The sequence below is a fragment of the Phacochoerus africanus genome, chromosome 8, assembly GCF_016906955.1.
Source record: "Phacochoerus africanus isolate WHEZ1 chromosome 8, ROS_Pafr_v1, whole genome shotgun sequence".
Classification (NCBI taxonomy): Eukaryota; Metazoa; Chordata; class Mammalia; order Artiodactyla; family Suidae; genus Phacochoerus; species Phacochoerus africanus.
In genome coordinates, this window is record NC_062551.1 from 122,076,405 (window position 1) to 122,101,725 (window position 25,321).

Here is a 25,321-nt window from a genome sequence, read left to right on the forward strand (position 1 = left end):
ACATTTTTTGACCATCCATATGTCTTCTTTGGAGAATTGTCTTCTGCCCATTTGTTGATGGGGATGCTGGCTTTTTTTGGTGTTGAGCTGCAGAAGATGTTTATAAATTTTGGAGATCAATCTCTTGTCAATCACTTCATTGGCAAATATTTTGTCCCATTCTGTAGGTTGTATTTTTGTTTTGTTTAGGGTTTACTTTGCTGTGCAGAAACTTTTAAGTTTTTTGTTTGTTTGTTTGTTTTATTGTCTTTTTGCCATTTCTTGGCCTGCTCCCATGACATATGGAGGTTCCCAGGCTAGGAGTCCAATTGGAGCTGTAGCCGCTGGACTATGCCAGAGCCACAGAAATGTGGGATCTGAGCTGCATCTGCAACATACACCACAGCTCATGGCAACACCCGATCTTTAAATCACTGAGCAAGGCCAGGGATCGAACCTGCAACCTCATGGTCCCTAGTCGGATTTGTTAACCACTGAGCCACGAAGGGAACTCCAAAAACTTTTAAGTTTAATTAAGTCCCATCTGTTTATTTTTGTTTTTATTGTCATTTCTCTAGGAGGTGGATCTGAGAATATGTTGCTATTGTTTATGTCAGAGAGTGCTTAGCCTGTGTTTTCCTCTAAGTGTTTTATAGTGTCTGGTGTTATATTTAGGTTTTTAATCCATTTCGAGTTTATTTTTGTGTATTGTGTTAGGATGTGTTCTAATTTCATTCTTTTACATGTGGCCATCCAAACACAGGTGTGTGGGTTTAATTCTCATCTTTCTATCCTGTTCCACTGATTTATATTTCTGTCTTTGTGTCAGTACCATACAGTTTTGATGAGTGTAGTTTTGTAGTATAGTCTGAAGTCAGGGAGCCTGATTCCTCCAGCTCCATTTTTCTTCCTCTGGATGGCTTTGGCTATTCTGGGTCTTTTGTGCTTCCATAAAAACTTTAAAATAATTTGTTCCAGATCTGTGAAAAATGTCCTTTATAATTTTATAGTAATTGCATTGCATCTGTAGACTGCCTTGTGAAGTATAGTCTCTTTGATGTTATTGATTCTTCCAATCCAAGAGCATGGTATGTCTTTCCATCTGTTTGTGTCGTCTTTGATTTCTTTCACCAGTGTCTTAGAGTTTTCAGAGTACAGATCTTTTGTCTCTTTAGGTAGGTTTATTCCTAAGTATTTTATTCTTTTTGATGTGGTGATAAATGAGATTGTTTCCCTAATTTCTCTTTCTGATCATTCATTCTAAGTATATAGAAATGCCGCCAATTTCTGTGTATTAATTTTTTCTCCTACAACTTTGCCAAATTCATTGATGAACTCTAATAGTTTTCTGGTAGTGTCTTTAGGATTTTCTAGGTATAGTATAATGACATCTGCAAATAGTGATAGTTTTACTTCTACCTTTCTAATTTATATTCTTTTATTTTTCTTCTTCTCTGATTGCCATAGCTAGGTCTTCCTAAACTATGCTGAATAGTAGTGGTGATAGCATTCATCCTTGTCTTGTTCCTGTTCTCAGTGGGAATTCTTGCAGTTTTTCACCATTGAGAATGATATTACTTCTGAGTTTGTCCTCTATGTCCTTTATTATGTTTAGATATGTTCCCTCTATGCCCACTTTCTGAAAGGCAGAAAAGGCACCCACTTTCAGAAATGGGTGTTGGATTTTGTCAAAGGATTTTGCTGCATCTATTGAGAAGATCATATGTTTTTTATTCTTCAGTTTGTTAATGTGGTGTATCACACTGCTTTATTAGTGGAGTTTGAAGAACACTTGCATCCCTGGGATAAACCCCACTAGATCATGATGTATAATCCTTTTAATGTATTGTTGGAGTCAGTTTACTAGTATTTTGTTGAGGATTTTTGCATTGACGTTCATCAGTGTAATTGGCTTATAATTTTCTCTTTTTTTGTGGTATCTTTACCTTTTTTTTTAATACTCAAATGAATTTATCACATCTGTAGTTGTATAACGGTCATAACAATCTGATTTCACAGGATTTCCATCCCACAGCCCAAGCACATCCCCCACCCCCCAAACTATCTCCTCCAGAGACCATAAGTTTTTCAATGTCTGTGAGTCAGCATCCGTTCTGCAAAGAAGTTCAGTCTGTCCTTTTTTCTGATTCCACATGTCACTGAAAGCATTGGATGTTGGTGTCTCATTGTATGGCTGACTTCACTTAGCATGATAGTTTCTAGGTCCATCCATGTTGCTAAAAATGCCGGTATTTTGTTCTTTTTAATGGAGTAATATTCCACTGTGTATATGTACCACTTCTTCTGGATCCACTCCTCTGTCAATGGGCATTTAGGTTGTTTCCATGTCTTGGCTATTGCAAATAGTGCTACAATGAACATTGGAGTACATGTGTCTTTGCGAGTCATGGTTTTCTCTGGATAGATGCCCAGGAGTGGGATTGCTGGATCAAATGGTAGTTCTATGTTTAGTTTTCTGAGGAATCTCCATACTGCTTTCCACAGTGGTTGCACCAATTTACAATCCCACCAACAGTGTACTAGGGTTCCTTTTTCTCCACACCCTCTCCAGCACTTTTTGTTTGTACATATTTTGATGATGGCCATTTTGGCCAGTGTAAGGTTATACCTCATAGTGGTTTTGATTTGCATTTTTCTATTAATGAGTGATGTTGAACATCTTTTCATGTGTTTTTTGGACATCTGTATGTCTTCTTTGGAGAGGTGTCTGTTTAGATCTTCTGTCCATTTTTTGATGGGGTTGTTTGTTTTTCTTGGTATGGAGCTGCAGAAGGTGTTCATAAATTTTGAAGATGAATCCCTTGTCAGTCGATTAATTTGCAAATATTTTCTCCCATTCTGTTGATTGTCTTTTTGTGTTGTTTAGGGTATCCTTTGCTGTGAAGAAACTTTGAGGTTTGATTAGGGCCCATTTGTTTATTTTTGTTTTTATCGTCAATACAGTAAGAGGTGGATCTGAGAAGATGTTGCTGTTGTTTATGTAGGAGAGTGTTTGGCCTATGTTTTCCTCTAAGAGTTTTATGGTGTCTGGTCTTATATCTAGGTCTTTAATCCATTTTGAGTTTATTTTTGTGTATGGTGTTAGGGAGTGTTCTAATTTCATTCTTTTCCATGTGGCTGTGCAGTTTTCCCTGCACCACTTATTGAACAAACTGTCTTTTCTCCAGTGTATATCCTTGCCTCCTTTGTCATAGATTAGTTGGATGTAGGTGTGTGGGTTTAATTCTGGGCTTTCCATCCTGTTCCAGAGATCTACATTTCTGTCTTTATGTTAGTACCATGCAGTTTTGATGATTGTTGCTTTGTAGTATAGTCTTAAGTCGGGGAGCCTGATTCCTCCAGCTCCATTTTTCTTTCTCTGGATGGCTTTGGCTATTCTGGGTCTTTTGTACTTCCAAACAAACTTTAAAATATTTCGTTTGAGTTCTGTGTAAAATGTCCTTGGTGTTTTGATAGGGATTGCATTGAATCTGTAGATTGCCTTAGGTAGTATAGTCATTTTGATAATATTACCTCTTCCAATCCACGAGCATGGTATATGTTTCCATCTATTTGTGTCATCTTTGATTTCTTTCATCAGTGTCTTCTAGTTTTCAGAATACAGATCTTTTGTCTCTTTAGGTAGGTTTACTCTTAGGTATTTTATTCTCTTGGATATGATGGTAAATGGGATTGCTTCTGTAATTTCTTTTTCTGCTCTTTCATTATTAGTGTATAGAAATGCCATCAATTTCTGTGTATTCATTTTGTATCCTGAGACTTTGCCAAATTAATGGATGAGCTCTAACAGTTTTCTGGTAGAGTCTTTAGGATTCTTTAGGTAGTGTATCATGTCATCTGCAAATAGTGATAGTTTTACTTCTTCCTTTCCAATTTGGATTCCTTTTATTTCTTTTACCTCTCTGATTGCTGTGGCTAGGACAATGTTGAAGAGCAGTGGCGAGAGCGGACATCCTTGTCTTGTTCCTGATCTCAGAGGGAATTCTTTCAGCTTTTCACCATTGAGAATGATGTTCACTGTGGGTTTGTCATATATGGCCTTTATCATGTTGAGGTAGGTTCCCGTTATGCCCACTTTCTGAAGGGTTTTTATCAGAAATGGGTGTTGGATTTTGTCAAAGGATTTTTCCACGTCTATTGAGAGGACCATATGGTTTTTATTCTTCAGTTTGTTAATGTGGTGTATCACACTGCTTTATTAGTGGAGTTTGAGGAACACTTGTATCCCTGGGATAAACCCCACTTGATCATGATGTATAATCCTTTTAATGTATTGTTGGAGTCAGTTTACTAGTATTTTGTTGAGGATTTTTGCATTGATGTTCATCAGTGAAATTGGCCTGTGGTTTTCCTTTTTTGTGGTATCTTTTTCTGGTTTTGGCGTCAGGGTGATGGTGGCCTCGGAGAATGAGTTTGGGAGTGTTCCTCTGCAATTTTTTGAAATAGTTTCAGAAGGATAGGTGTTAGCTCTTCTCCAAATGTTTGATAGAATTCACCTGTGAAGCCATCTGGTTCTGGACTTTTGTTTGTTGGAAATTTTTTAATCACAGTTTCAATGCCAGTAGTTGTTATTGTTTTGTTCATCTTTTCAATTGCGTCTTGGTTTAGTCTTGAAGACTGTACTTTTCTAAGATTTGTCCATTTCTTCTAGGTTGTCTATTTTATTGGCATATAGTTGCATGTAGTAGTATCTTATGATACTTTGTATTTCCGTGATATCTCATGTAACTTCTCATTTTTAATTTCTAATTTTATTGATTTGAATACTCTTTTTTTCTTGATATGTCTGGCTAAATGTTTATCAATTTTGTTGATCTTTACAAAGAACCAGCTTTTTGTGTCATTGATCTTTTCTATGGTTTTCTTCATTTCTATTTCATTTATGTCTTCTCTGATCTTTATGATTTCTTTAATTTTTATAATTTTAGATCTTATCTGTTCTTCTCTATATAGCTGTTTTAGATGTAAAGTTAGGTTGTTTATTTGAGATTTTTCTTGTTTCCCGAGGTAGGCTTGTATTGCTAAAAACTTTCCTCTTAGAATGGATTTTGCTACATCCCATAAGTTTGGAGTGTTGTATATTTTTTGTCATTTCTTCTAGGTATTTTTTAATTTCCTCTATGATTTTTCCACTGATCCATTGTTTGTTTAGTAGCATGTTGTTTAGCTTCACTTGTTTGTATTTTGTGCAGTTTTTTTCTTGTTGTTTCTTTCTAGTTGTGTAGTGTTGTGGTCAGAAAAGATGCTTGATATGATTTCAATTTTCTTAAAGTTACCAAGGCTTGATTTGTGGCCCAGAATGTGATCATTCCTAGAGAATTCTCCATGTGCAATTGAGAAGAATGTATATTCTGCTGCTTTGTGATGGAAATCCTATAAATATCTATTAAGTTCATCTCATCTAATGTTTCATTTAGGGTCTGTGTTACCTTGTTGATTTTCTGTCTGGATGATCTGACCATTGTAGTAAGTGGGTTGTTAAAGTCCCCCACTATTATTGTGTTATTGTCAATTTCTCCTTTTAGGGTTGTCTGCAGTTGTCTTATATGTTGAGGTGATCCTATGTTGGATGTGTATATATTTACAATTGTTATATCTTCTTCTTGGATTGATCCTTTGATCATTAAGTAATGCCCTGCCTACACCACAGCTTATGCCAATGCCAGATCGTTAACCCACTGAGCAAGGCCAGGGATCAAACCCATGTCCTCATGGATGCTAGTTGGGTTCATTAACTGCTGAGCCATGATGGGAACTCTGAATATTACAAATTAATGCTCAAGTGTAGCTATAGGGATTTTAATTTTTTTGGACATTTAATAAGTATAATTTCTTTGGATGTAAAAAAAAATAAGAACTCAAAATGCCAGCCCCAGCCCCTGAACTGACTGTTCCAACCCAAATAATTATATTTTTCTCATACTTTGGTCAATGGCACAGTTAAACTATAATATCATCTGGCAATTTCCAAATGCAGATTCCTAGGCCATGTCTCAAACCATGTGAATCAGAATTTGTGACATGTGGTCCAAGAGTCTGGATTTGAAGAAGCTCCCTAAATTATACTATTGCTTAAATGTCAAATACTTCCATTTGATGAACTAAGAGTCTGAAAACATCTCTTTTTACATTTTAGAGGTGATTTTCTTCAAGTTTCTCTTTAATATATCTTGGCTCTTTCTGTCTATGCTATCCTTAAGGATGTTCTTTTTTCATATGGATCATGGGCCTTATGCATAATTCCAGCTAATTACTTCTTTCTATATTTTACAGTATTCAAGTGAGCTGCTACAATAAAAAAGACCCCAAATATATATTCATTTGAGCATAATAAAAATAATTGATCTTGGGTATTCTATGGTGGCATAGAGGGTTAAGGATCTGGTGTTGTCACTGCTGTAGGTCTGGTTACTGCTATCATACAGGTTCAATCCCTGGCCAAGGAACTTCCACAAGCTATGGGCAAGGCAAAAAAAATCCCTTAATAGTTTAATCAGGCATTGTATTCAGAATGAAGTTTCCCTCAGTGATAATTCAGTAACTGAGGCACTTTACCTCTTATGCCTCACCATCTCCCAAGGGCTTCTGTAGCATCTTCCTTCAGACAAAAGGAAGGCAAGAGAACAATGGGTGTGATCAGGCCACATCCACTTCCATGCCTTGTCTTAGAAATGGTACCAACACTCCTTTCATATTGCACAGGCCAGAATTCAGTCACAGTGGACAAAGCTACAGCAGGGGCCAGGAAATGCCATGCCACACTCTGCCCAAGGAGATGAGAAAATAGGGTTTTGATGAACAAGTTTCAGTTGTGGGCCATTTAGCTACTAGGAAGTCATATGCAGCTGGGAAGAAGGAGACAAACACACTGAAATAAACTGAGGAAAATGTGGAGAAGAAAAAGAAGTAACTCAGACACAATCCTTTAACCCCTAGGAAGAGTCATGACAGAAGCTAGATTTACCTCAAATTTCACATGAACCAGACTCCTCTGTTTATATGAATGAGGTTGAGCTACTTGTCCATCAATAAACAACAGCTAATAAGGTAAGGAAAAGAAACATTTAGTTTTCTAGGAAGCGTCATAGGACATTAGTCAACAATATAAAATAATAGTCAATTATTTAAAGTTCCCCTCTCTGTCATTCTGATTCTGACTATGATTGATCCTCTTTAAGAAAAGAGTTCTAACTAAAAAGTAAAATCTTTTGGAAATCTCTGTCAATGTAAATTTAAAATTTCCTCCACATATGATTCTGGTCACAGTACTCAAAATAAATTATAGCAGAACTAGAAAGTTTTCAGGAAATGGACATCAAGATGATTAAGATGAATTTAAAAAATACTTGATGATGACCTTGATATATAAGAAATAGCTACATAGAAAAGAGAGATGTATGGAAAAGGGCAGTGTGTTTGGGGCCTATAAAGTGATGAAAAGAATGCCCAGTTGTTCACCTCCAATCCAAAAGCACTTAATGGACAATACTACATGCCTGCAACAAGCCTGGTGCTGGAGGATACACTAAGGACTCCACTATGGACCCCAGCCTTGAACCCTTCAGTTTCCCAGGGAAAATAGCAGAATGCAGAGCATAGAACTTGATGGTTTTTCACACATTCAGACCCGAATTTGAAATATTGTTCCACCTCTTGCTGGTTAACAAACTTTAACTGCCATGAGAAGATATTTATTTATTTATTTATAAAACAGGAATACAGGTAAACATGTCAAATGAGACATGCTTCAGTGTTATGAATGTTGATTTTTACAACAGGATTAAATTCTATTATAAGGATGATGTAACCCTTGAAGCTTGAGATTTGTTTGATATAAATGAACCTAATTAAACAAGGGTAGAGATTAAACTGATGATAAGTAGTGTTGAAAATTACAGATGAGAGGGCAGACAAAATTATCAACACCACTTTTTCGCATTATACAAATGGGTGATTTCTTAAGGAAACAATTTGTCTTGTTCTATTGTAACACTTTAATGATGATTCCTGATAAAAGACATAATTTGGAGAAAATAATCAATAGGACCCATACAAAGAAATTTAGTTTTTAATAATATGTTGGCAAAGTATAGGCATTTATAAACTTTGTTAGATTGTATTCAGATCCTTTTTCTCTCAAGTTACCAGAAAAATAAAACTGATAGAAGAGTAGACTGGCCCCTCTGATGTCTGTTAATTCCAGTTTATCCAGTAAAGATTTTTTTTCCTCTCTTTTTGCCATTTCTCGGTCCTGCGGCATATGGAGGTTCCCAGGCTAGGGGTCAAATCAGAGCTGTGGCTGTAGCCACTGGCCTATGCCACAGCCACAGCAACATGGGATCCAAGCTGCATCTGCTCATGGCAACGCTGGATCCTTAACCCACTGAGCAAGGCCAGGGATCGAACCCACAACCTCATGGTTCCTACTTGGATTTGTTAACCGCTGAGCCACGACGGGAACTCCCTCCACTGAAGACCTTTAAATAGGACCTATTTATTCTTATTTAACCTACTTCATAGGTACATTAGACATAATGTGCCATTTTATCGCTGAACATAGTTTGTTACATCATATTACAAGTAGTATACACTTATTATGTAATTATGTATATATTTGTAGATATATTTGCATATATATATGTATATATGTGTAAAATGTAACATATGTGAAATATGTTTTATTTTTCTTTTTACAGACACACATGTTCATATGGAAGTTCCCGGGATAGAGGTTGAAATGGGAACTGCAGCTGCAAGCCTACACCAAAGCCATGGAAACACTAGATCACAGCTGGATCTGTGACCTACACCACAGCTTGCAGCAATGCAGTATCCTTAACCCAGTGAATGAGGCCAGAGATTGAACCTGCATCCTCTCAGCAACTCTGTTGGATTCTTATCCCACTGAGCTACAACAGAAACTCTGAAATATGTATTATGTTTTAAATTTGTTTAATCTATATACCCACAGTAGCATAAATCATCCCCAGAAAATGCAGTTATGGGATTGGCACATTGGTCTAGTTTTGGAGGATTTCTATATTATGAAATAGTGAAAGAACTCCCTGGCTATGAATCCTCTAAAGGCAGTTTTCATGAAAAGTTTCCAAAGAAGGAGCTAGAGGGATAAATTGAATTGACAGACACACAATATATTTGATCTCTTTGATCATTCTGTATTGGGATGCATATGAGTTTCAGACACAGTGTTGTTGCTATGATGGAATTGGAAAGTTTCCTGGAGAAGATAATCCAAAGTAATCAAAACTGGAAAGGACTAGAGGTTATCTAGTCAGCTATATTATTTCACCATTGAGAAAAATGGATCTCTAGAGAGAACACTGAGGAGCTTTAAGCCTCATTTCTTCGGGGGTCAAACAACACAATAACTTAACACAAGTTAGTAAGGATCAGAAATGGGAGGGTGACTTGGACATGGCACTTCCATTTATGTATTTGTAGTGGAAGAAGTTTCTAGACTCTGAACACCTATATTGACCAGTTTTTGTATGTATCACAGAAGGTCAGTGGTTCTTATGTTAGTCAAAAGTAATATATGTACATTATAATTTATAAAAACAAATTAAGTGGTAACTGTTTTACAAATTGACACAGGACATAATTTCTTTAAAAAATTCACCTCATGTATGCAGAAAATTTGGCTACACAAAACCTTTCAGGAATGTAGCAATACTGGAAAATTTATTTCACCTCAGGATTGTGGGAGCAATTTATATTCTGTGAGGCAAAAAGAATAAATTCATGATACATAATTGTCACTCTTTTGCTAATCTTTTAAGTATGAGAGTCACCATACTTAAAGAAATCCCAATTCTATAATATTTCCCTTCTCTAAACTCCCCAAATGAAAAAAAATAAATAAAAGAAAGAAAGAAAACTAAACAAGATAGTGGAACGTGTTGAATCAGGCTTAATTTTTGGCCTCTGCTCAGGAATGATGGCAACACTCTATAATTACAGCTAAGAACATAATCCAAACTTCAAGAGATAACATTTAGAAATAACACTCCACTGGAAGGGGCTGTCTCAGCTGTAAATCCAGGTTTATCGAAGGCCACCCCACTACCATCACAGGACGTGGAAGCCTCTGTCGATGAACTACAGAGATATTGCCAAAGATGGGGAATTATCGGGTTTCTTCTGCATAGAGCTAGTCGATCTGCCACTTTCAAGTTCTAATACCTGAAGCCTCTGAGCAAAGAAAGGGCAGGTAAAAAGGCTACGGGAGGAAAATACTGACATTCTTTGTTTGAGAGACTGGGCTCAATCCTCCTAAGTTCATTTAACGGGATATTTTTCCTCCTTCTTGTTCTGCAAGAAAAAAGATCCCTTAGATCCAAATTTATCACAATTGAAATAAAAAATGTAAAAGATCAGTATAAAACATTTAACAGCAACAGTTAATAATGTATATGATAACATATTGCACTAATATATTGACAAATGTGGCAATAAAGTATTAATGTGGTTATGTATCATCAAATATACCAGCCATTCATCCTCTCTTCTGCTCCAGTTTAAAAACAAAGCAAATCCTAAGACTATAAAAAAGAAGATAGAATCTCCAAGTGCAATTTCAATTAAGCACATCTCTGAGAAACTCTACCCACAAGCTCCTAAGGAGGCAGGTTGTCAGTCTGATTATGACAAAGTGCCTTTAGGATTGGTCACAAAAGCCACAAGGAAATAACTTCTATATTTCAATCCAAGTCTAGAAATCAGATCTAGTCAAGTGGGGGAAAAACTAAGATGTCAGTAAAGTTTGTTTTCACCACCCTGTTATCTCTATTTAGGGCCTATTTTTTTAATCCCTAAGGTCACAGTGTGCCATGGTCAGTTTTATGTATCAGCTTAGCTGGACTCTGGACCCATTACAAGATCAAACACTAATCTAGATGTTGCTGTGAAAATATTTTGAAAAGATGATTAAAATTCATCCTCAGTTGTGTTAAGTAGGGGAGATTGTCCTAGATCCCCTGGGCAGGCCTATTCTATCAGTTGTAGGACTTTCAGTGCAAAAATGAAGTTCCCTGAAAAAGAAGGAGAAATTTCGCCAGTGGTCTGCAGCTTCAGCTCATGCTTGAGAGTTCCAGCTGGCCCTTCCCCACACTCTGCTCTACAGATCTAATGCTTGCCTAGCCAGCCTCCATAATCACATAAACCAACATTTTGTAATAAATCTCTAAGATATTTCTCCTATTAGTTCTTGCTCTGGTTGATTTTTCTGGATACAGAATGTTTCAAAATCCCATTGTTACCCTTAACTTCCTTAAAATCTTAAATTATCATGAAATAATTTATTCCCAGTTACCTTGATATCTGGGCATTTATTAAATCAAATCTTTGTCTCATGCAAAATGTAATTGCACGCATTCATCATTCTTCATGGGCGAAGGAAAGAAGGAGCAAAGGATTACATCATTCTATCTCCAATTAATGGTATATAGACAGTCCGGTAATTATTTTATAGGTCAGACTAGCATTTTCATCAGAATACTAGGTTTTGCCCTCATCCATGTGATTTAAGGCATTAGTAAGTGGTTTAGTTAGAATTTGAAATAAATGTAGGAACCCTGAAGTCAATGGACATTAGGATATTAGTAGTCTCCTTTGGTCACTTGCTTTTAATATCCACTGTGAGTGATGGTATCTCTCAACCAATATACTCAATAACCTACAACTTTGAAGTATGTCATGGTCCTCAAGTATGGCATCTGGTTAATTCATCATCATTAAAAAAAAATGATCACCAACAAATCCTTAAATTGAATATTCTTTTCCATCTATGTATTTAAATATTCTTCTCTATGGACAATTTTTTTTTTTTTTTTTTTACTTTTCTAGGGACACACCCATGGCATATGGAGTTTCCCGGGCTGGGGGTCTAATTGGAGCTGTAGCCGCTGGACTACGCCACAGCCACAGCAATGCCAGCTCCGAGCCACGTCTGCAACCTACACCAAAGCTCTCAGCAATGCCAGATCCTTAACCCACTGAGCGAGGCCAGGGATTGAACCCACAATCTCATGGTTCCTAGTCAGATTCGTTAACCACTGAGCCATGACAGGAACAACACTATGGACAATTTGATGGTTTAATTTCCTCCCAAAATAAGGCAATACATCTTTAGCTGCTCTGAAAGATTAGCTATTATATCACTTAGACTAAAAGTCTAAAGGCTTATCATCTGAAAAGTTGTATGCTTAGTCCAGCAATTTTGATCTTAGCTTGAAAATTTTGAGGGCTTGAAGAAAAGTAGCCTTGAACCTCTACAACTACATTTTTTTTTCTTTTTGGAGAATCTGAAACTTCAACAACTTTCAAATCTTTACTGAACCCAGAAATCAATAAAGTCTAACTCCAAAGAAGTAGTGTGGGTTATAGAAATACCGATTAATAACAAACATTTTTACTTCTAACAGTACTTATCTTTCTAAAATGTTGATGTGCATTGTGGAGGAGACTATCAGAATATGGGAAAAAGAAAACTGGGATTAGTTTTAGAAATCTAAAATTTTTGTAAATGTTCTAACGCTTATTTTTCTATGAGATGTCGGAAAAATATCACCCTCCCCCATTCCAAATCTGGGTATAATGGAAGCTTCTCCTTTTTCTCAAAAATACTGTTTGGATAAAAAATAGAAATACATGGAGTTCCCGTCGTAGCGCAGTGGTTAACAAATCCGACTAGGAACCATGAGGTTGCGGGTTCAATCCCTGCCCTTGCTCAGTGGGTTAACAATTCGGCATTGCCGTGAGCTGTGGTGTAGGTCACAGATGCGGCTCGGATCCCGCGTTGCTGTGGCTCTGGCATAGGCTGGAAGCTACAGCTCCGATTAGACCCCTAGCCTGGGAACCTCCATATGCCTCAGGAGCGGCCCAAGAAATGGCAAAAAGAAAAAAAAAACATAAATAAATAAATAAAATAAAATCTGTTTCACACTTAAAAGTGCATTGTTGGGAAAACCTAATTGTAAAATTCCTACCCACTGTCACTACATCAGCACAAAAAAAAAAAAAATAGAAATACAACAAAATATCTGGTTGTCCTTGCAAAGGGCTATCATAAACAATGTTCTTAAAACTGCTTCATTTTTTGTTTGTTTGCTTCTGTTTCAGGAGAATTGTGATTCATAGAAATGTAAAGATCTGCTCCAAATCTTACCCCCAGATAGTCATATAGGTGGAACTAAACTCCAGATTAAGTTGCCTCCCAGCTGGCACTTGCCACATAGATTATTTTTTTTCTCATCCAACACATGACATTTCTTTCTTCTGAGTAAGCCCTTAGTAGACTTAACTTCCCTCATGAGCAGATCAGAAGTGAGTGGGGGGGTCTCAATCCAAGAGTTCCATAGCATTAGTGGGTGTATATTTTTAATCTATTTGTATTTTGTCTGAATATAAGTATCATCAAGCATAATTCAACTCATACATTATGAGGCAAGTCTCTCGTTCATGAATCATACCCTCAATCCTCGTTATTGCCTTTATCCTTCTGACACAGATATTTTCCTGAAAAGACACTGAACCAATAAGTTATAGCTTTAAAAACATTTGGCCAGTTCTCTATTTCACTCTTAAAATAACCTGCAGATTACTGCTTTATTCCAAGGAGCCAACAAGAGATCTCCATCACAGAGGAATGATTTGAATAATTTGTAGTCTCTTTTCTCTTTCTTGGGAAGATGAATAGGGCTTGCAAAGAGTTAAAAAAAATGCCACGCAAGAATAAGTTTTTTAGCTTGGTAAATGGAGAGAATAGGAGTAACTTAAATATATATTTCAAATATATAAACACATTATCAAAATGAAGGAAGCACATTTTTACCATATTCCCTGAATCTGATGCAATCTTAATTCAACTTTTTATTTAACATGACCTGAATTATCATATTACTAGTAATAGAAAAATTATAGGAGTTCCCATTGTGGCACAGCAGAAACAAATCATACTAGGAACCATGAGGTTTCAGATTCAATCCCTGGCCTTTCTCAGTGGGTTAAGGATCCGGCATTACCATGAGCTGTGGTGTAGGTTGCAGATGCTGCTCAGAACCTGCATTACTGTGGCTGTAGTATAGGCTGCAGCTGTAGCTCTGATTGGACCCCTAGCCTGGGAATCTCCATATGCTGCTGGGGCGGCCCTAAAAAGCAAATAAAATGAGATAAAATGCTTTAAAAAAAGAAAAATTATAATACAATGTGCTAATGATGGGAATTTGATTACAAAGATCCAGTTATCTCTTACAAAGGAGATGCTCAGAATGGACCTAGTACCCTTTCTGTGTTTTGGATGAAAAGACATCCAGAAATTATTTAGTTAATGTCATTTTTATCATATGAGAAAATAGAGATTGTGAGAGGTTAACTGACTTACTCAAGATATTATAGCTGATGTTATGAACAGTATATCCTGGTGTTATCCCTCCAGAAGCTTAACTTTGGCATTAGACAGATATAAATTTGAATCTTCCCACTTAGGGAATGTTGAGCAAGCTATTTAACATCTCTTTACTTCAATTTTTTTACATCTTTAAAACTTAGTATAGTATTAATACCTACCTCATAGGCAATGGAGTTTAAATAAAAGCTAATGTGTGACAAGCATTTGTCATAGTGGATGACACCTCATATGGGCTCATGACATTTTAGCTCTCAAGATTTATCTTTGTTTCTCTGTCCCTGGCCAACTCCAGTGATTCTTCTAGCTCTTCATTCACTGCATTAGACACATACAACCATTTTACTGACCGTCTTTTCATATTGTCAGTGCCTGTGTTCTCAGCACCTTTGATGAAGTCACTTAAGGCAGGGACCATCCCCTTCCTTCTTTGGGTACTGAATGAGTCAGATGTATCAATGTAACAATGAAACAATGAACACCTCCTCAATGAAAGACTCTCAGTTTCAGATACACAATAGAAGCTCAATATAAATATTTTTTACATATAAATCAATTAGCAGAAAGTAGCATATTTGCCTCTTAGTCCATACTTGTATTCGAAGTTTACATTATGTCTTTTTATCTCATGAGATTGGTACATGGCATGTTTTAATTTATGTTGACTGAATGATAAATGAATTAATGAATTAGTGTATGACACCCATAGCTTCCTCCCCCTTTGAGCTCTCTTTAAGGGGGAAAAAATCACACTGGACAATATATATTCTTAACAACAAAGAAAAATCTGGAGATATAGCCGTGCATCTTATGAATCCATTCTATTTCAATGCTTATTTTAGAGAATTTCAACAAATGGGTAGTACATGAAGATTTTTGAAAAAATAATAGGGCAACCCTTTGTTTTAAAACATTCAGTTTAATTGAATGTTACTATAGTTCTCAATCAGTGTATCTAAGAGCAAAAAAATCAAGTGGTCAAAATTCCCCTGTGGGGAATATTTCTGTAAGGTTTGACAGATTTCAGAGAGCCCTGGGTTATCAGCAGCCATAGAACATTTCAAGCTAATGAGTGGATTTGTTAGAAATAGTATTTAGAATGATTTAATCATGTTTTACTTCATTACTGATGACACAGACACACGGATCCACAAACCCTTTAACTTCTCATAGAGAATGTGTATAGACATAGAAACCGAAAGCTTATTTTCCTTTTTATTTGCAGTCCTTGATGCACTCTTTTGTTCTTTGCTACCACAATTCTGCCACCACGGCCAGCAGTTGATGGAAACCAGCACATTGCCTTTCCAAAGTAATGGACTGGACCACAGTTTTTCACACTTTGTTTTTTACATGCAATAACAGCACCCCTGATATTCAGAATAGGCAGAAAACTAGTGATATAGTTCGAAGGAACTGAATATCTAGGGATATGTCCCTACTGTTAAACACACTAACTGGTTTTGGAACTTTCGACAAAGTCCCTACTTTTCAAAGACTTCCCAGACAGAGACCCTTGTTTTGAGGTGGTTACTCTGGGGAGGGTTTAACATCTCAAGCCATTATTAAGCATTAATACCCCAGCCAAAACTATTTTACCAATGCTTTCCACTATAGGGATTTCCAGAGAAGATCGAAGTCCTATAGGAGATCATGGCTGAATAAACATCACAGATGGCTCCTCATCATTAGCTGGGCAGAAGCAATCTGAAGATACTTTGTCTAGTTTGAGTTTATGATGGGAACTGGCCAGATGATCAAGATTGTCCTTGGCCTTTCAAAAGGAGGGTACATGAGTTACAAATATAAGCTTTAAAACCACAACATCTTCTGTTTTCTAGGCTCAGCCTTTCCTGGTTTCTAAATAAGAACTTAGATTTCATATCCCCAGGAAATAAAGAAAAAAGTTTGATGGAGAGCTGAAGCAATCGCACAAGTGAATAAAGATGCCAGGACTACGTTGACTGAATAAAAGGGAGAATAACATTGAAAACTGAGCCAAGTAAAACTGATTGAAGAATGTTTTGTTTTAATTGGTGTAAAATATTATTTAGTCTGAATTATCTGGATAGTCATGTCTCTCTGTCTTTTACTTAATTTTCCGGTACATACAAGACCTGAGGATGTCTTCCTTGATCAAATTATCTGCATAATTACCCAAATATCCAACTCCTTTTGGCCAACACATACTGCCTTTGGACTCCTCCTTGGACAATTGGGGCACAATTATCACACTGGAAATCTCTTCTCTAGGTTGTCTACTCACTGAGAGAAAGTACAAGGTGAAACATTAGTTTATAAAGACTTTTACAGAGAACTATTAGACCAAAGTATCTCTTTTTCAAAACCTGTCTTAATTATCCAAATCAACATTAAAATGTTCATTTTATGACAGCCTAGGTTCCATGATCCAGAATGGAGACCACCCTCCCCTGAAAAATGAGCTCTACTTAAGTCATTGGATGTCCTCCCTAAAAGCACACCTTTTATCCATCACTGTAGCTCCATTATCCTTTGCGTAATTCCTTTCAAAACTGTTAATATCCAGTGGATTTTTAGCAAAAATGAATCTCCTAACAGAGACACCATACACTGTACATCAAATTCCTTTATACAGAAATAATGGAATTTTGTTTCTGTGTTGAGTTCTATATGCAGTAAATGCTCAATAAACGTGACTTAATAAAAGTTGTCCTGTTTATAGGCCTTTATGACCTGAAAGAGGCTTTAGCATTTGTCTCCTCTGCCAGTGCCACTGTGAAGGACACACAGACCACTTAGTGCACAATTCCAGATAACATAATCCTCAAAGACCACGAGATGAGCAGAAGTCCCTGGAGTCACCACCTACTGTATAATGTGCCAGTCCTGTACTCCAGGAAGTAAATATACCAGGCAGTTATTCAAAACTAATAGCCTTAACCTCCCAATTTCTTAATCTAAGTTTTCCTTGGGATTCCCCAGCAGCTTCATTAATGTATAGGAATTCCTCTTCCTTTTCAAGATGTTTCATCTATAAATAGGATCCTAGAACAGTGGTCTCTGAAACAAGGCACTTACAGGGCAGCAAATACAAATGATTATTCAGAGGGATGAAGAAAACAGAACCTCTCTTAGTAAGCATTTCAGTTGACAAAAAGAAAGAAACTAAGTTTTACAAATATTTACTATACAAATTGCCACTTGTTCCCTCAGCCTGTCCATACAGCAGATGGTCACATGTCATATAAAGTAGGTGATGTGTCCCGAAGGAAAATTGGAACTTCTGCAGCTCAGCAGGGATGATGGAGCCCCATCTCAGTGCTTCACTACCTTCCATCTTACTATGATGGATGATAGTTTACAGCTATCTGATTATGTGGATTTTACTTTTGATATTAATTAAACCAAGTTTCATAAAATGGATGAAAGTTTGAAGATGATTCTAGAAAAGTAGCAGCTGACGGAAGATAGTATCAATGACTAACATGCAAACTGAAATCTCTATGCCTGGTGCCTGGGTCTTCTTCAGATCTACATAAAAGTATGACAGGAAGAGGCTAATCAAATATGATTTAAACAAATTCAAACTTTCAAATTATCAATGACTATCTGAAATATAGATTTATTTCTAATGTCATGAACAAAGAACCAACTCTAAGCCTAACTTATGCCTTGAGAGACTAATAATGGATCAAAAACAAGTGGAAAATGAGTCATTTATAACATGAAATAAAACCTCTATAATTTCTCAGCAATATTTTAAATAAACTGCTTTATGAAATTTCTTCTAAAGTACTTATGAATAATAAATATTTAAATGAATAAATAAATATATACAAATAAGTCTGCAAATACTGGAGCTGCATGCTCAAAAACATTTTAAAATACCCTATTTTGATTTCAAACCAATCTAAGTTCTCTTTACCTTATGTGTGATAAGGCATGTCTAAAAAACATTGTCTGAACTACTTTTAATCCAGGTTGTCCCCTTTATAATAATGTTCCGTTATGACTTTTTAATCTTGCACATTAAGGCCTTTCATTAAAGTGAGTTCAAGTTAGCATTTTTTAACCTACTCTAAAATGTTAACATGAGCCACAGTGGACTACCAGCTCAATAATCTTCCAATTGTCCCAATCTCCAAATGGCCCATTGAGGCTCAATTCGTTCCAGTCTATTGATTAAATATGTATTTGTGTGGTTTTTGAAAACATTTAGTTATTTACTTAAGAGGCCTGAACAGCTGGTCTACTAGGTAAAGGCATTAGGACACAGTTGAAAGTTAGACCCATTCAATTTAAATACATTTTTTATAATGGAAAATATTTTAAAGGAAAAAATCTCTTTTACTTTTGGTTCTATTCTCTTCTAACCTGCAACATACATTGCAGGTCCTGTGTCTGTTAGAAGGAATATGTGTAGAATATAATATTTGTCCATTCTGAGGGTCAGTGATTATATACAAAATATAAGATTTCAATGATATTTTATTATTGCTTATTTTCCTTGAATATCAAAAGAAATTAGACTATACTATGGAGTCATTTCAAAACTATAGATACTACTTTTTTGAGTTCTGTGAATTTCATTACCTTTTTAAAATATATGCTGATAAAATTAGCATGATGTAATAACATATTAACTTGATTTTATATATTAATATGTTTAGACAAGATATTCATTGCAGATATTAACTGCCCCTCAACACCATTTTTTAAACTTCTGAAACAATTAGATTTTTACGTTAATGCATATACACACCCAGACACAAACATAGCACTGCATATTCTAAAGACATAAAGTTGAACTAATCCTGGAATACTCTTGAAAGAAAACCAGGAGGAACCAGTTTAATGAAAAAAAGTATTTCTTGAGCACCTAAGCAAGCTACAACCACACTAAGAATTCTTTACCTCTGCTGAGAGAATAAGAGTAAATGGGTATATAATGGGTTGGGTTTAAAGAACTCTGATGTTATGCTGCTTTAGAAGCATAATGAATATTTTATAAGTTTTATTTCATCTCCTTAAATGTAAACTTCTTGCAGACAATGAAAACACATTTAGCTCATCCTGAACATTTTATAGACAAAGGACAAGGGTATCACAAATCTAATATCTACTATGTATTTAGAAGTTACATGCAATCTCTGGCCCAGGAACTTACCCATGCTGGGGGCATGACCCAAAATTAATCATTCGATTTATTTATTAAAAGTTATAAATCAGGCTAACAACACATTGAATAAATTGTTATATGTTGGCTAGACAATTGTACCTTCATAACAACCTGGAAGGCTAAATCGAATTTAAACTTCTCAGACTCTTCAGAGCTCTGTCTAAACATGGAGGTGTGGGGAAAGTTGTCTTAGGCCTGGAATCTCACCTCAACTGCCTTTATTTCCCATCTCTGTTCAGCTGCACATTTTAAGGGAGACCCTTACTCTTCACGTATCACTTCTTAGAAATTTTCCCTTTAAATATTCCTTGCCTTGTCTTCAGATCTGGGGGTTTGCACACACTGTGTATACTGTCAAGCCTCTGGGAACAGATCTGAGAAAAAGGCTTCACACTCTCTAGCAGTAAATTCAGAGCCATTTAGAAAGAGAATTCCCAGGTCATTAGAATTCAGAGCAGGATCTAGAAGGGAGAGTGGACTCCTAGTTGGCATGGCCCTTAAGCCCTATGGACTCCCTGTCCTTGCCCAGGTGTAAGATATTTACTCTACATTTGTATCCCCCAAGGTCCTACAAAGACTTGCTTGGTAAATATTGATTAATTGAAGGTTACATGATTGATGTTAAGTGAAGTTTATAGTTCATTTACTCACCATAACCACAGCTCTGAAAAATGAAATCCATGAGATATTGTATTGATTAACCTCTCCTCTCTGCAACCACAATCATCTGATAAAACAAATTATTTGTTTTCTCTTATTGTCCAATATTAGCCAAAAATGATGGTTTCCCTTTAGAAGAGACTTGAATTTTCATGCAGTAAATATAGGAAGTAACTCAAAATCTCCCAAGCTTCAAGTTTATATTAAGCCAGGATGAAAAGTTTCAAATATTGGAATACTGGCTATTCAGATGGCCAGAAGAATTAGAATTGGCTCCATCACTCAGTGTCCGCCACGACTGTTATCTTGTTCATTGTAATACCACTGCTTTCACATTTCTTTATAAACATGACTCCTAAGAGAATATCTTTTAAAGCTTGGATTTAAAAAGTTACTGGATTTCATCATGTTTTTCTAAAAAGAAAAAAAAAATTCAAACTTGATCAGCTCTTCTCTCTGTTTGGTCTAGCAGCAGCCTTGGACACTTTGCAAAAACACTTTTGAAAATATGATTTGCAATTTTAGACACTAAATCTTTCCTGTTAAGAATTATAACCACTTCTTGAGTCTGATTCTTGGTGCTCCAGCTTTTACTCAAACTTGATCAAAGCCCAGGATGAGAGAGATGTGTGAAAAACTCTCAAACTTCTCCACTGAAAAGTTAAAATGGATAATTCCAATAGCAAAAGTGTGTCAGTTTGAATTTAATGTCTTTAAATCAATGTTTGCATTTTAATGTTTTGTATGATTAGCACATTATTGATATATCATGGAAAAATAATTAAAACATATTAATAACCATTTCTAGGAATCCCAAACAATTAACAACCTCATGCATGGTGAATTCCAATTTGATTTATATTTATACTAAGCCTAATACTAGGGCAAAGGACAAATCAATAAACCACCAGCACAGATGGTATAATGCCTAAAACATATCATATAGAGAACTACATTATCACCATAAGGGATTTAAACAAAATAGCAACATGTAAATTAGATGGAAATAAGACATAAATACACAAAATGAAAGGGAAAGTAATATTTAATTGTTGCTGTGAGTCAATGAGGTTATATTAGTTTTTCACTATTGTAAGTTATGCTTCATATTGAACCATGACATAATTCAATATAATAAAGAGACCCACTAAAACAACACTGAAGAAAAAACTCAAAACTTGATTATGTGTTAGTGAATCAATATTCTGCTTGAGTCTCATACTGTATGAAGTAGAAACCTTGTATAGATTTGAAAATACTTAAATATTCTAATGCTTTAGTATTGTTATAGTGCATTTCTTCCACAGTTCTTTTTTAAATTTAGAAATAGAGGCATGTATAAGTGTGATGTATTTGTTACCTCTTTTTATGCACTAAAAATGTTAGCAACATTTATTTCACATATAGCATTGTTTGAGTCCCTAATGATATGCAAGATAAAATTTCCTAAGGTTGTAAATAAAAAAGCTATCACTGCCAGACCTTTACAAAGTGTCTAAGTGTTGTTGGTTTTAGATTTCTTATTGGCACATGTCAATTCTCCCCTGTTTATGTGGCTTTTCATGAATCTCACTTTCCCCAACATCCTCTGCAACATTGCAGTATTAAAGGGTTTCATACAATCTCTGGCATCTGAAACAGACATTTTTTTTTTCTTTCTTTTCCCCATCAGCTCAAGAAGCTCAAGAATTTGACCATGTTCACACATTTCCCCTAGGGATGCTGCAAGAAACAGGAGGATTATATGGTTTTGTCTTTTGTTGCCTGCAAGTGTGGCAAATCCCTTTCTGGCAAAGAAAATGAGTGGAAAGGTAAGTGAAATGTCAGGATAACTCACTGCTTAACTCAGGTCATCTGTTGAGAGAGAGAAAGAATACACATTCACAAGCTGCGTCTTTCATGAGGTTTATATAAATCCTTCTATAGTTATTCCAAAAATTGGTTAAAGCTGTTAGTGATATGCATTTCCTGCATATGAATAAAACAACTCATACCCTTATGTGGCTTCTTTTTTACAGTTTTCCAGGTCATAGGGAGTTTACTTGAAGGAGTTGACAGTTCACCTTATTTCACCTGGAATCAAGAATGGCTCTTAGTGCTTTTTGACCTACCCACAAATAAGTCAGTGATCCCCTCCTAGATGTTATCATATGGCTGCAAGAGGGCAGGGTATGCAACCCCATACTCCAACTCAAGTCCATTATTATAAAACTCTTCTTTTGCCACCAAAAGACCTCAATTTAAAGTGTTATCTGCTGAGGTGCTTCCCAAAGTATCCTTTTCTCAACATTCATTCCAGGAAATTCTTATTTACCAGGGATCTAAATAATTTGGTCATACTCTGTATATAGTTTTTCTTTTATGTGTATGATGTTCTGAACAAATTAAGCTCTTAGTTTCATTTCCCTACATAAATAGGTAGGGAATTAAGTGCCGTTTGTGGTCATGGGCATAGGTAAATTATGTAGAGAATCTGTGATGGGTTTTTCTGGCTTAAATTTCTTATGGTCAAAAACTTCTCTATCCACTGACATCCCATGTGCATATGATTAAATGTTGGGTTGTGGCACAATTTGGAGAAGATAAATCCTATTAAAATGTACTCCTGGAGTTCTCTTGTGTCAGGCTAAGGATCCAGCCTGGTCTGTGAAGAGGCTTGGGTTGCTGCTGTGGACAGGTTCAATTCCTGGTTCGGTAATGTCCACATGCCACGCCGTGGGCATGGCCAAAAAAGACAAAGAAAAAATAAACAAAATACAAAACTAAATAAAATTACTTAGCAATTAACTAGTTACTGTCTTCAGCATGCATGTGCAAATTAACATGTTAAAAAATATGGATATTTATCTAGAATGACCAATAAAAAAAAAAGGAAGGAAGCTGAGTTTGCCTACCCCACATTGAATCTATTGAGAGATGGACAATATGCCATACAGAGTATAAAAAAAAAAATCTTCAGCTGGACATAAATGGTGGGAAGTGGGGTGAAAGAAGAAGGACTAGCATCTAAGAGCAGAGAGGAATACTCTGGATCTTTCTAGGGGAGAGAAGGTGATTCATCTTCTCAGGGGTTCTGGCCTTGGGAGAAATGACCTCAGTGTAGGTCCCAAAACTGTGGTGAGTCATGGAGATAGGATTACTCTGAGGGACTTGCCCCTCCTAAAAGTGAGCACCATGAAGGCATCAACTATAACAGGAAGTTCCAAGGGACCAGAGGCAGTGGCTTTATCAGGCAAAGCCCACAGAAATGAGGCCCTCAGTGGTAGATATACAAAAAACTAAAGAATGCTGAGAGAAAGTGTTGAGCATCTTTCACCATTTGGTGTTTTGATAGAGAACAAATAGAATCCAGAATGGACAGAGAAAAGACTTTAACAATATATCAAGGTGGATTCTTCCATATAGAAAATAACTTTAAAATCAACATATATGGAAAGTCAGATCCAATTCCTCTCCTGTTAAAACTTACATTATAATAAATGAGAGAGACAAAAACCAAACACAAGTGAAGCCCCAAATAGTGAAAAGGGATTGCAGATGGCAAAGAAAAAGCAAAATAGAAACTTTATTTTAGATGGGGTTGTCCAGAAATGTATCACTGAGGGGGTGACAGGGAAGTTAAGAACCAAAGAATGGTAAATACAGAGAGAAAGCTTGTGGGCCCCTGGGTTTAGAGAGAGCTTGACACAGGCAGGAATAAAAAGGGTAGCAGGGGAGATGGGTGGTGCTTCAGGCAGGGCTGGAGGAAGATACAGGACCACAGCTCAGGGAAAATTACTAAAGACAAAGTCATGGCAGGTGTGAAAGGGGCATGGCAAGATCAAACGAACACTTATAAATAGACACATTTGTGAAAATCCAGGGCAGAGCAGGGAAGCAGAGAAGGGGCCATTAGAAATATTGTTGTCATCCAATGGCGATGTTCAGGGTGAAAGAGGCGGAAGCTAGAAGCGATTCACATGCTGGGGATTTTGGAGAGGTAGTGTTTGCTGTTACTGTTATTTATCCACACATGTATTCATTCAGGAATGTGTATTCCTACCATGGTTCAGTGGGTTAAGAATCCAATTGCAACCGCTCAGGTTGCTGCAGATGTGTGGATTCAATCCCTGGCCCAGCAGAGTAAGTTAAAATATTCAGTGTTGCTTCATCTGTGGTATAGGCTACAGCTGCAGCTCAGATTCAATCTCTAGCCCAGAAACTTCCATATACTATAGGTACATCCATTAAAAATATATATGTTTTATTCATATTTTGGGGGTACAAAAGTGAGTAATATACACTTAGAAGCTAGGCTACACCTGGGAAAAGAGTGGGTCTGGGTCTAGCACCATGCCTGGGCTTCAGAGCCATGTGGTCCTGGGTTCAGCATTACTTCGGTCAGTAACTGGGCCTTGGGTCATTTGCTTAACTTCCTGTCCCTCATCTCTAAAAATAAAGCCCTGAGGACCTTAGTTCGTGGCACTTTGGAGATGTTAATATGGTAAATTTGAGAAAAGAGTAACAGATAGATAGTAAGTTCTTAGTAAGTTATAGTTAATGTGGTTTATAGTAATATTGTATTATATTAAATTTAGAGTGTAACAAATAAATATAGGCTCTAGCAAAGTGGAAGTTAGCCAGAAGAAAAATGATTAGGACCAAATGCTTAGGTTTGAAGAGAAGTTTTAGGGATATTACATGACAGCATTAAAGTGAAATTTTGCAATAAACAAGTAGATTAAATGCACTCATTCTGAAAGAAAAATTAAGGCACTTGAATTATTGGCTTTATTGATTAGTGAATTCCATAGTAGGACAATGCTCAAGCCGAGCCTAAATGATATTTTAGTGAAGATAGAGAGCCAAATACTCATATAAAGAGAAGCTGAAAATGACGACCATGTAATATCCCTAAAACTTCTCTTCAAACCTAAGCATTTGGTCCTAATCATTTTTCTTCTGGCTAACTTCCACTTTGCTAGAGCCTATATTTATTTGTTACACTCTAAATTTAATATAATACAATATTACTATAAACCACATTAACTATAACTTACTAAGAACTTACTATCTATCTGTTACTCTTTTCTCAA